We start from the raw sequence: 13,313 nt of genomic DNA on the forward strand, positions 1-13,313 counted from the left end.
GCTGGAAAGTGTGATGTCCTAAACGTTTTGCTACAGAAAGAGGCATCATGTTTATGCTAGATCCCAAATCACAGAGAGCACGTTCAAAAGCTACATCATTGATGGTGCATGAAAGTACGAAGCTTCCAGGATCGTTTTTTTTTCAGGGATTCGGCTTTGCAGGATAGAACTACATTCATGGGTTATCATCATAACGCCTTCTTCAAGAGTTAAAGAATTTGTTAGAATACCCTTCATGTATTTTCTTAAAGCAGGAATCATAGCACAAACTTCTACGAAAGGTAATCTCACATTTAATTGATCGATTAACTCTTTCAGCTTAGCTTTTTCTTTCTCTTTCTTAGGGGCTCTTAAGGCTCTAGGATATGGAGGTTTAAGTTTATAGACACGAGTTGGTGGAGGTGGAATCGGATCTTCTCCAAGGATTTCTTGGGGTACATCTTCTCTCATTTCTTCCCCATCCTTTTCTCTTACCACTTCTTTTTCAACATCTTCAACCGTGATTCTTTCTCTTTCTTTTTCCTTTTCCTTACCCTTTTCCTCAACTCCGGGATCTTTAGGAAATTCAGGCTCTTTGTAAGCTAATCCACTCCTAAGTGTGATAGCTTTCACATGATCAGAGGGATCTGCTTCACTTGAGCTTTCGAAAGATTTTTCACTTGGCTCCTCTTCAGAATTTTCTAAGTTTTTAGAATTAGTTTTGATCATCAGGCTAAGGAGGGTGGAAAATTTTTCATTGAAATCCTCTTGCATCGTTTTTAGTTCAGATCTAAGATCCCTAATCTCTTGAGACCTAGATTTTTCAAGCTCTAGAATCCTTTTGTTTATGTTTTCAGCTTCAGAAGGGAGAAAACTAGGATGTGGGACAGGTTTAGAGTGAATAGCCAAGATTGGTTCAGAAGGTGGTTTCCAGGCAAGTTCAGAAGACAGTTTCCCGCGGTCAGAAGGCTCGCGACCGCGGTGAAACAGGTCTTGGCCGCGGTCAGAACAGCCACGACCGCGGTGAAAGCTTGCTATGCCGCGGTCCGGATGAATGGACCCGCGGTGATCAGAAACAAATGAAAAATCTTGAATTTGATAGACTTCTGCAGTGTTAACAATCCCTTGATCATAAGAATCCATTGGATTGTCCCAGCCGTCTAAGTTACACGTATTGTGTACCTTATTTGGTTGTTGCAATCCAAGATGACTCATTATGTGATGGAGACACTCCATAACTTCAGAAATTTCTTCTTTCTTCTCAGGAAGTGCAGAATTACCAAAGGTTATTTGATTACGGATGCTGTTTCCGAAATTGTTGATGAAAACGTGAGCATCTTCTACAGATCTAGTTGAGAAATCTCGATTACTTGCTGTTTCGAAAGAGTGTCGTAACTCTGGAGTTATACCTCGATAGAAGATACCCAGCAGGTATTCCTCGGTATATCCATGGTGTGGACAATCTCTTTGGTAATCCCTAAATCTTTCCCAAGTATCTAAAAGATCTTCATCTTCTTTTTGTTTATAAGTTCTTATCTTGTTCCTTAAGAGATTTGAACGATTTCTAGTGTAAAAACGATTTAGGAAAGCAGTTCTACACGCTGCCCACGTTTTTAGTGAAGCAGGTGGCAAAGATTTTAGCGATTTGCTGGCATTATCTCTAAGAGAGAATGAGAAAAGACTACACTTGTGGTAATCCCCATTTGCTGTATTGGTTGCACATAATTCTTCGAACGTCTCGATATGGTCTATCGGGTTTTCGAATGAATAACCAATTGATTTTGTTGAACTAAATGGATATAGGGTACCTTAATTTCGGTTTTGCCATCCTCTGGTAAGGCTGGTTGAATAGCTCTTCGATCTCCCAAGAATTTCAATCAGTGAATCAAAACTTCCAATCAGTTCATCATCATCTTCACGTTTTGTCGATCCGATCAGTTCATTGTCATCATAAATCGGTTCTTCAAACTCGTCATCAGTCAGGTCATCATCGCTTGGATCACCATCCACACGATTTGGTGGATCACCAAGAGTCTCGGGAACATGTTCTCGGTCTCTCATCGCAGAGAAACCTGAAAAATTTAAAAGAAAAAGTAAAAGTAAACAAGTGTTCTAATGGATTTAAGCTGGGATTTGCAACGAAACAAATCAAAGTCCCCGGCAACGGCGCCAAAAACTTGATGCGAGTGTAAACGCGGGGTTTGTTGTTTTTGTTTTACTAAGCTTCAGGTTTTAAATTTATAACCCCTAAATGTCTGCAAGTGCACAGATGTGCGCTGTAGTACTTAGGGTATCGATCCACAGAGACTTAGTTGTTACAGTAAGAATTCACTGCAACGCTTAAATCAGATTAGAACTAAAGAGGTTTTGGTTTTGGTTTTGGGTTTTTCGTTGTCACTAAATCTAAACTAGAAAGTTAAACAAGTAAAAGCAAATAAAAACAAAAGCAAGTGCAAGCAAGTAAAAATCGGCTATGAATGAAAGCAGGTAACAAGCGAATAAAAGCAGAATGGAAATCTAAGGTTGTAAGCAATGAAAGACAAACGTTGGGCATCAAGGGGAATTCGCAGGGGTTCATGGACTAAGCTATGTCGATTTTAAACAAGTGATAAAGGTAATCAACTACGTATGTTCTAGAACTCGAGGCACGAAAGTATGAATAGCCTACTTTCGCAGCACTAAACAACTCTCTCTCGCAACCCTGATCAGTAGGTTTCCACTCTGATCCTGGAAAGGAGAAGATGCAATAGCAGAACAAGACTCATCAATATTCACAACTCAACTACAGGTAGGTTTCCACTCCTATAGAAGAATTGCTCGTTTCACCCCAGTTCAGACAATCAATGAAAGCTTTCGCAACATATCATATCAGATCAGCTTCTAAATGGCCAGCAAAGAATCACACAGTAAGATTAAAGGCAAACGAAGAACATCTAGAAGATTAATAATCCTAAATCCGATTCATAAGCAAAGACACATGAAATTCCCTTTGAACAATCCCTTTAAACCCAACTGGGTAACTACTCAAACATATTGTAACAAAGCATCATAAACGAAATTGAGAGTGTAGGAAACTAAAGAAAAGAGGGAAGAAGAACGAAGAACAGAGTTGCAGGTGGAGGCGCGATGATGCTCTCCAGCGGCGGCTCCTTCTTCGGGATCGACGGCGGCGGCCTCTAGGGTTCCACACGAACTCTCTCTCTCTCTTAGTTGTCTAATTTTCGGTCCCCCTCTTTAGAATGACCTAAAGAGGGTATTTATAGCTTCTGGAGTGGTCCTGGACACTTAGGGCTTCAAAAATAACGAAAGGAATTGATCTGGGCTTTAATTAAGTCGTCTGGAAAGTGAACGACCAAGTTCCGCGGTCGTGGTGGCTCTACCCGCAGGAAAATGGGTGTTGGCCGCGGTCCCGGCACATGCTCTCTTCCGGAACTGCATTTTCTGTCATTCTTGCATCAGGAGTATCTGAAGATCTAACCGTTGGATTGTCTCCAAACCAAGTGCATTAGAAAGCTGGTTGGATCCTCTATGTTGTCTCAAATTTTGGGGGTGATCAGACGGTGAGAAAGTTTTCATCGCTTGTCATACTTTTGACGGTCTGCATTTATCCAAAATTGCTCATTTGTTTCAAATTGCATATATTTTGCCCAAATTTTCTGTAAAGTCTTTTGAAACTCTAGAACATTGAAAACATTTTAAAAACCATTGAAAACAGAGTTAAAACACCTACATAAGACACAATTATGATCCATAAAAGTGGTCAAAATACGATGTTATCACTCTTTCTTGTTTGTTTTCTAATCGGTTTTGCTATATATTTTTCTTCAATCAAATAATAGCAATTTGATGTTGTAGAAAAACATCAAATTATCTGCGTTCTCCTTAAGTTAGAATTGAAAAAATTTATATGTTTCTTTAATAAACTTTCAGATTGTTTTGAATTTTAAATTTTTAGGTTTCTGTTTTTTCTTTAAACTAGAATTATGTTGTTTCTGTTTTTAAGATTTTCATGTAAAATAGTAATTCGTCAAAGAATAAATTTTATCTAATGTTAAGAAATCTGTAAATGTTTTCTTCTGTTTTGATGATATTTGATTTTGTTGTTTGATATGTTTGTTTTTCTAATTTTGAGTTTTGCTATAGTGCTCTTTATGCTAAAATCTCATTTGGATTTCTCAATTTCTATATTAAATCATATTAATTAGATCGGAAATGCAAATTTTGGGCAATTTTAAGTTAAACGATAAACCTTCTTCGTAGTTAATATACGCTACATAACCAATCTTTTTAAGTTTTTTAAGCTAAGTTAGCAGAGCATATCATGTTGTTTGATTATCCATATTGAACTATTTAACATACTTTGTATAATTATAATGTTTAAATCCAATAATTTTTCCAATAAAAACCAAATGAGTTTTGTGAACTTGAAGAAGAAAACATTGCCACGTATATATCCAATGATTTTTCCTGGAGAAATAAAGTGATAGACTCAAATTGATGTTTGGTGATGTTTGGGTAACTAACACGAACCGAATCCACTTCCTCACTAAATGAAGCACTGAGTGCATCTCCCAAACGTTTTTTTATGTCTTGGTAAATTGCGATAATCTTCAAAAAAATGTCGTTCAACCCTTCGATGTTCAACTCCCCAAAGTTGAGTTTGGCCATCGCAAAAGAATTCACTTAATTAGGAATTTAGTGATACAAGACTACAAGAGCGTTTTTTGTATTAGTTAAGTTTATTTATTTAATGTTGGGTTTCCATCATCTTAATCCATGGAAAGCCTACAATTATTTAAAGCTTTTGTTATTCTTCTTTGTCATGTAGTTTTTGAGTTTAATAAAATAAAAAATTTCACGTTTGATTCGATTAAATTTATGAAAACAAAATACGCATCTCAAGCGATTATTCTAGAATTCCTTTGATTAAGCGAACTAAGTCTCTAGAGATTCATCAGATTCTTAAATTGACTTGATAATCATGTTCGTTGTTGCGCTACCATGTTTTTTCATTGATAAGATGCCAATCCACTCAACTTTTCATATGACAAAATAGACTTGTAAGTAAAATTATATCAACTTATGTTTTAAAAAGTTTGTTTTTTAGCGACGCGACTTAACTCCATGTCTGATTCATATGTTTAATAGGCCTTACGCAAATTATTTTTTCTTACTATATAAAATAAAAATTCTATGAACTTTATTACGCAAATTCTATGTTTAATAATTATGTTTAATAACTTTATTATTTTATCGATGTAATAGTAATTAATTAATTAAAAAAATCAGTCCAGATTTTTAAGAATTTTATTTTACACTATTTAAAATTCCTATTGCTTTGTTATTTGCATTTTCCATATTATTAATTATACTAGGTGTTGCTCTAGGCTATGCCCGGTTTTTTTCATTATTTTTTTTTGTTGCTTTTAGGTATTTAAATAATCTGGTTAAAGTCTCTACGCTCATAACTTTGTTAATTATGTGGTAAGAGCGAAGTTGTCGATTTGATTATTAGAAGCTAAAATACAAATAATAGAAAGAAAGTTAATTTTTAGGTAGGTAGATTCTCAAGTTACATAGTAAGAAAATAAATGGATATCAATATATATCCTGTGGGCAAGATTGCAAATGTCCTTACGGGAGAGATTTGGGGAATATTTGGTGGATGAATTGATTGAGATATGCGATTTGCATTTAAAGTCGGAGGAATATATAAGGGAGAGATGGTCTGAAACCCTGAAGTGAATAATTTATATTTGAATGAGGCGAAGGTACATGCTGTGCTTGATGGTCTGAAACTTTTATGCTTCAAAACAACTGTCGAGTTCATGGTGGAGAGGAGACAATGATTTATTTGAGGTATGAACGGTTATTCGGGTTTTATCGCATCTGTTTAAGCTTTTGCCACGACCAGCAGCAATGCCCAAATCGGCCAGATGCTAATGAACAAAAGGTGTGAGAAGAACATTCTGATGAGCCACAAAATGGTCAAGTTGCAACGTCTTACATGGCTGATACTATATATGGAAATGCCAGAAACAAATATTTAGGAAATAATGGTGGTTACAAAGGAAAATGTAAGGTAGCAGAACAAAGAGACGATTTGAGACAATTTAACTGAGGAGGAGATAAGAAAACATGGGGGGGGGGGGGGTAGGAAAGACCAGAAATATAAAAAAGGCTCCTCCGGATTTAGCAGACCATCAGGGTACATCCATCCAAAGGAGTTGAACTTGAAGCAGAAGTATGATAAGGCGACTAGCGTGGAGAATAGTTCACATCAATCAACTTTGGGTTTGGAATTGTCGAATCACGTGAAGCTCATGCTCGACGCTTTTCAATATGATGCACGAATTCATGCGGTTAAGCACCTGATGGAGAAGGGAAATAATCCGGTTTTGACTCAACAAAGCAAAAAAAGTCTTATCTTTTGAAGATGGAGGTTCGTCAGATTATGAATCGCGCTCTGCCGATTTGAAAGAAGGTGCGATCATGACCTTACTGTAGATGGTGAGTAATACTACGGATCGTATGGGTAAAGACTTTATGAACGGTTCTGGTTTAGTTGGCGTTCCACAGGAAGCGTTGGGTACTGATGCAGCAGGACCGGAGACCTTGCACTTAACGATTGATAGCAGCAATGTTTTGGGTTCATCTAACGACGTAATTTTGATTGAGAAGGGTCTTGTTGATCCTTTATTGTGAATGATTGACGTGAAAATAGTAATGTGGATGCACATATGCAAAGGGTGGATATGGAAACTAATGAGGTGTAGAAGGTCTCAGAAGTTAAGTATATGATGTGGGACCAGGAAGAAGGAGAATTGTTGAGAATTATGGGAATGAAGATGAGTTAATGAAGGATATGCTTGCGGAAGTTCTGGAGGAGGGGAATGGTCCGATTGCAGAAAGTAACAAAAGAAGAAGCTATTCAAAGCAAATCCACAATACCTTGTGATAACACCTGATTTTGACCAGTTTTCACAATTGATTTCAAATACTTTTTCAAAAGTTTTATTTTGTTTTAGGAACTTTTATTATGATTTCTATGTATTTGTAGTTTCAAGGTTTTATTCAAGAAACTTAGGGAATATGGAAGAAATTCACATTTTTAGCTCAGAGTCAGACCGTCAGAAGTTCAGCCTCAAATAAAAACTTTCTCACCGTCTGATCTAGCTCAAATTTGGAGACAATCAAGAGGAGACAACCAGCTTCTTATAGCACTTTACATCACAAAGATCCAACGGTGCAATCAAATGATACAAGTTGACCCAGTTGACCCAGTTCACCAGTCCCGGAAGACTCTCACCCGTGGAAAACACATGTTTTACCTGTCCTGGAAGACTCTCACCCCCGGTGGACCTTAGGACGAGCCATAAGGCCCAACATCAAAGCCCACTTTGCTATTTCTCTTCAGAGAAGCCCTAAATGAGATCTGGAAGACCTTAGGACCTATAAGTACATTGTTTAGCAGTCTTAAACGGGTGTGTGCTCCTGTAATGAGATTTTGAGCCACCAAACTCTGTTTTTCTAGTGTTAGGCGATGGAGATGGGGATCTTCCCCAGATCCATTTTTCTTCCTCCTCTTTATCTTATTAACTTTTCTGTTTCATTCTTTTGCATTCTTCTATGTCTTTCATCATTCATTGCATCATGTAGATTAGTCCCAGAGAGTCAAGTTGTTTGAAGATATCGACAAACATATATAGCGATTAGGATTTCTTTTGTTCTTAGCCATATTCTGGATCTCATCTCTTGTAAGTTATTCGTAAAGCATGAGAGTAGATTCATGACCTATTCTCTGAGCCTATGATCGATCAGAGCCACGAGAGTGCTGTATAAGATCATCCATACCTAGCTTTAGAAGAACATAGTCGCTATAGGAGTCGAAAGCTACCTATAGAGAAGATGTGAGCAGACGAATTCAATGTCCAATGCATGATCTTAAGTTTAGCATGAGAGCGAGAGTTAATTGCTAGATCTAAGAGATTAGTTGATTAACGTGACGACAGTTGGTTAATCATATATATGTCTATTTTAGTTCAATGCAGATTCCCAGAAACAGATGAAGATAAATCGCCCGGAAATTAATTGGAAATGCCATCATACATCGATTAGAGTAACCCGTAGAAGTCTAAATCGCCACCTATGAGTTTAAGAGTCTTTAGTTTGAGTCGATATGCTTTAGATGTTCTTTTAACAATTCATCCTGCATTGCATTTCTTGTGAAAACTAGATTAGGTTTAGTTTAGGATCTTAACCAAAACCCCAAACTTTTATTGGTTTATGAGTTTGCTTACTTCCCAGTTTGTTGTTTCTTGCAGATTAGACATCCTCCCTGTGGATTGACACCCTAAGTCCTACAACGTACATCTGTGCACTTGCAGACACTAGGGTTTTATAAATTTAAAACTTAAGGAGGTTGAAAAACAACCCTAGGCCCGCAAGCCCATCAAGTTTTTGGCGCCGTTGCCAGGGAGGCATGAAGTTGCTAGAGGTCTAAACCTGGGAGGTTGAAGCCGCAGACGACTATATATATGTCGAGTTTCTGCGAAAGCAACATAGGAAGTAAACCAAATTCATAAACACCCTAACTTTTTGTTTTTCTGCTTATTCTTTTTTTCTGTTTACCCTAATTTCAGAAACCTTTGAAGCATGGATCATTCAAGGAGAAACCCTAACCTCGAGCGAAGGTCATGCGACCTGTGTGAAGCTCCCTGCGCATGTGAATCACCCTCCAGGTGTGATTTTGATCATCATCTTTGGAACCCTAATCCGAGCCACCACAATGGAGACTCGCGACCTCCACACCACCGAGATGAGCCCTATTCGCCACACCTGGTGAACCGTCGACCATCTCATCCTCTTCCTCATCAGATTCTGCACCAACATGCTGAAGCTGATCGATTTAGGCTCCAACTAGATCGATTAGACACTACACTGAACAAGTTTTTTGATCTACAAGCCATTGCTGAATCTAACTTTTGTGTGAAATTGGAATCAATGTCCTCTGATTTTAACAGGAAGTTCGAGTGTCTCTCTGACCGAATGAAGACTCTAGAAATGCAAAATCGCAAAGATGATGCAGTTCTAGAGAAAAGACTTAAAGACATCGAAGAAGGCAAGGCTAAGAACACCATCGCCCTTCGTCAAGCACTTAAGGAGCAGAGAGGCTTGATAACACCGTATTTTGACCACTTTTATGGATCATAATTATATGTTATGCAGGTGTTTTAACTCTGTTTTCAATGGTTTTTAAAGTATTTTCAATGTTTTAGAGTTATAAAATACATTATAGGAAACTTGGGCAAAAGATATGCAATTCGGAACAAATGAGCAATTTTGGATAAATGCAGACCGTCAGAAGTATGACAAGCGATGAAGACCGTCTCACCGTCTGATCACCCCCAAAATTTGAGACAACATAGAGGATCCAACCAGCTTTCTAATGCACTTGGTTTGGAGACAATCCAACGATTAGATATTCAGATACTCCCGATGCAAGAATGACAGAAAATGCCGTTCCGGAAGAGAGCCACGAGCCGGGACCGCGGCCAACACCTGTTTTCCCGCGGGTAGAGCCACCGCGACCGCGGACATTGGTCGTTCACTTTCTAGACGACTTAATTAAAGCCCACATCAATTCCTTTTGTTATTTTTGAAGGACAACTTCAGAATATATAAATACCCCCTTTAGGTCATTCCTAAAGGTGTGGAGACGACATAAGATAGAAAGAGAGAGAGATTTCGTGTTACCCTAGAGAGAAGGGGCCGCCGTCTTTGAAGAGGAGCCGTCGAGGAGAGCATCATCGCGCCTCCTTCTGCAACTCTGCCCTTTGTTTTTCTTCCTTCTTTTCTTTAATTTCCTGCAACTTTCAATACTCTGTGATGATTGTTTACAATATGTTTGAGTAGTTACCCAGTTGGGTTTAAAGGGAATTTTTCAAAGGGAATTTCGTGTGACTTTGCTTATGAATCGATAGATTTAGGATTATTAATCTTCTAGATTTTCTTCGTTTGCCTTTAATCTTACTGCGTGATTCTCTGCTGGCCACTTAGAAGCTGATCTGACATGATATGTTGCGAAAGCTTTCATTGATTGTCTGAACTAGGGTGAAACGAGCAATTATTCTATAGGAGTGGAAACGTACCTGTAGTTGAGTTGTGAATGTTGATGAGTCTTATTCTGCTATTGCATCTTCTCCCTTCCAGGATCAGAGTGGAGACCGTCTTACGAACTTGTCTGAAAACCACCTTCCGAACCAATTTTGGCTATTCAAGCTAATTCCAATCCTTATCCTAGTTTTCCCTCTTCTGAAGCTGAAAATCTAAACAAAAGAATCTAGAGCTTGAAAAATCAAATTTGTGATCTTAGATCTGAACTAAAAACGATGCAAGAAGATTTCAATGAAAAATTTTCCACCCTTCTTATCCTGATGATCAAAACTAATTCTAAAAACTTAGAAAATTCTGAAAAGGAGCCAAGTGAAAATTCTTTCGAAAACTCAAGTGAAGCAGATCCCTCCGATCATGTGAAAGCTATCACACTTAGGAGTGGATTAGCTTACAAAGAGCCTGAATTTCCTAAAGATCCCGAAGATGAGGACAAGGGTAAGGAAAAGTAAAAAGAAAGAGAAAGAATCACGGTTGAAGATGTTGAAAAAGAAGTGGTAGGAGAGAAAGATGGAGAAGAAGTAAGAGAAGATACATCCCGGGAAATCCTCGGAGAAGACCCGATTCCACCTCCACCAACTCGTGTCTATAAATCTAAACCTCCATATCCTAGAGCCTTAAGAGCCCCTAAGAAGGAGAAAGAAAAAGCTAAGCTGAAAGAGCTAATCGATCAATTAAATGTGAGATTACCTTTCGTGGAAGCTTGTGCTATAATTCCCGCTTTAAGAAAATACATGAAGGGTATTCTAACAAATTCTTTAACTCTTGAAGAAGGCGTTATGATGATAACCCATGAATGTAGTTCTATCCTACAAAGCCGAATCCCTGAAAAGAAAAACGATGCTGGAAGCTTCGTACTTTCATGCACTATCAACAATATAGCTTTTGAGCGTGCTCTCTGTGATTTAGGATCTAGCATAAACATGATGCCTCTTTCAGTAGCAAAACGTTTAGGACACCACACTTTCCAGCCTACTAAAATTTCCTTAGTGTTAGCTGATCGTTCTGTTAGACAACTCGTAGGTATCTTAATAGACGTTCCCGTAGAAATCAAAAAATGTTCCATACCAACCGATTTTGTAGTTCTAGAACTAGAAAGAGAACCTAAGGATCCACTTATTCTTGGACGACCATCCTTATCTACAGCCGGAGGCATAATCAATGTTCCTGAAGGAAAAATTGACCTTCATCTGGCTGGCTTAGTTATGCAGTTTGACATGAACAAAAGTTTCGATAAACCAACTTTGGATGCCAAAATTTGTTGGATTGATGAGTTAGACGGAATTATTGAGGAAGTCTATGAAGATCTGCTTCTAGATGACCCTTTAAGTGTCACGCTTTCACCCGCAAAAGACGAACACAATTTCCTTGAAGAAATTTCGAGTGAATGCGCGCGTATGCTTGATAAGTCCGAAACTTATAGGAAACCTCTAAAGTATCTAGATCTTAAGGACCAAACAAACATTCCTACACCTCCTAAAGACACTGCCGCAGCAATTAACGATCCTTGGAGCGAGCTTAAGGCCCCTAAAGTCGAGCTTAAACCTCTTCCCGTCGGACTTAAGTACGCTTTCCTTGGACCAAATTCTACTTATCCTGTCATTATAAACTCTGGTTTGACAGAAGAAGAAACCACAATGCTGTTGACTGAGCTGAGAAAGCATAGAAAAGCCTTAGGATATTCACTTGATGACATACCTGGAATCTCTCCAGATTTTTGTATGCACAAGATTAATCTAGAGGATAATGCTAAAAATTCAATCGAAAGTCAAAGGAGACTGAACCCTAATCTCATGGATGTTGTCAAGAAGGAGATTATGAAGCTTTTAGAAGCTGGAATAATCTTTCCTATCTCAGACAGTAATTGGGTTAGCCCAGTTCATGTTGTCCCGAAGAAAGGAGGAGTCATTGTCATTAAAAACGATAAGGATGAAATGATCGCTACAAAAACAGTAAGTGGACATCGTCTGTGCATCGATTACCGGAAACTGAACGCAGCAACTAGGAAAGATCATTTTCCACTTCCCTTCATAGATCAAATGCTAGAAAGGTTAGCTAATCACCCTAACTATTGCTTCCTTGATGGATACTCCAGATTTTTCCAAGTTCCTATTCAACCGGAGGATCAAGAAAAAACGACATTCACTTGTCCATATGGCACATTCACTTACCGACGTATGCCTTTTGGATTGTGCAATGCACCTGCTACCTTCCAGCGATGCATGATGTCGATCTTCACAGACTTTATTGAAGATTTCATGGAAGTATTCATAGATGATTTCTCTGTCTATGGATCTTCTTTTGAAAAATGCTTAGCCAAACTTGGTAAAGTTCTGCAAAGATGTGAAGATAAGCACTTAGTATTAAATTGGGAAAAATGTCACTTCATGGTACGAGACAGAATCGTGCTTGGGCACAGGATTTCGGGAAAAGGAATTGAAGTTGACAAAGCTAAAATCGAAGTCATGACCAGCCTTTAACCCCCCACAAACGTAAAAGGAATCCGTAGTTTCTTAGGACACGCAGGATTCTATAGGTGCTTCATAAAAGATTTTTCTCAAATAGCTAGACCTCTTACGCGTTTGCTTTGCAAGGAAACGAACTTCGAGTTCGATGATGAGTGCTTAGCCGCGTTTCATAAGATAAAAAAAGCCCTTGTCTCCGCTCTTGTCGTGCAAGCACCTGATAGGGAACTCCAATTCGAAATCATGTGCGATGCAAGTGACTATGCAGTCGGAGCAGTGCTTGACCAACAAAAAGATAAGAAACTGCACATAATCTACTACATAAGCAGAACTCTAGACGAACCTCAATGCAATTATGCTACAACAGAGAAAGAACTTCTAGCTGTCGTATTTGCATTTGAGAAATTCCGTTCTTACTCGTAGGATCTAAGGTCATAGTTCATACTGATCATGCTGCAATCAAGTATTTAATGTCTAAGAAAGACGCTAAACAGAGGTTGATAAGATGGATCCTCCTACTGCAAGAATTCGACATCGAAATTCGAGATCGAAAAGGTGCAGAAAATAGAGTTGCAGACCATCTTTCACGAATTCGAGTTGAAGAAAGATTGCCTCAAATGATAGTTTGCCAGAAAAAAAACATCTATGCAATAGATACTACTCCTATAAGGCCTTAGACTTCTTTAACCGCGTCAA

General features: G+C 38.3%; 1 non-coding gene across 1 annotated transcript; it reads left to right on the plus strand.

Moving 5' to 3' along the window:
- Positions 1–1,423: 1,423 nt before the first annotated feature.
- Positions 1,424–1,531, plus strand: LOC112081748. Its single transcript, XR_002896669.1, has one exon. It is a non-coding gene; the product is annotated as a small nucleolar RNA R71 (small nucleolar RNA).
- The last annotated feature ends 11,782 nt before the right edge of the window (positions 1,532–13,313 follow it).

Source organism: Eutrema salsugineum, unplaced genomic scaffold (assembly GCF_000478725.1).
Source record: "Eutrema salsugineum unplaced genomic scaffold, Eutsalg1_0 scaffold_10, whole genome shotgun sequence".
Taxonomy (NCBI): domain Eukaryota; kingdom Viridiplantae; phylum Streptophyta; class Magnoliopsida; order Brassicales; family Brassicaceae; genus Eutrema; species Eutrema salsugineum.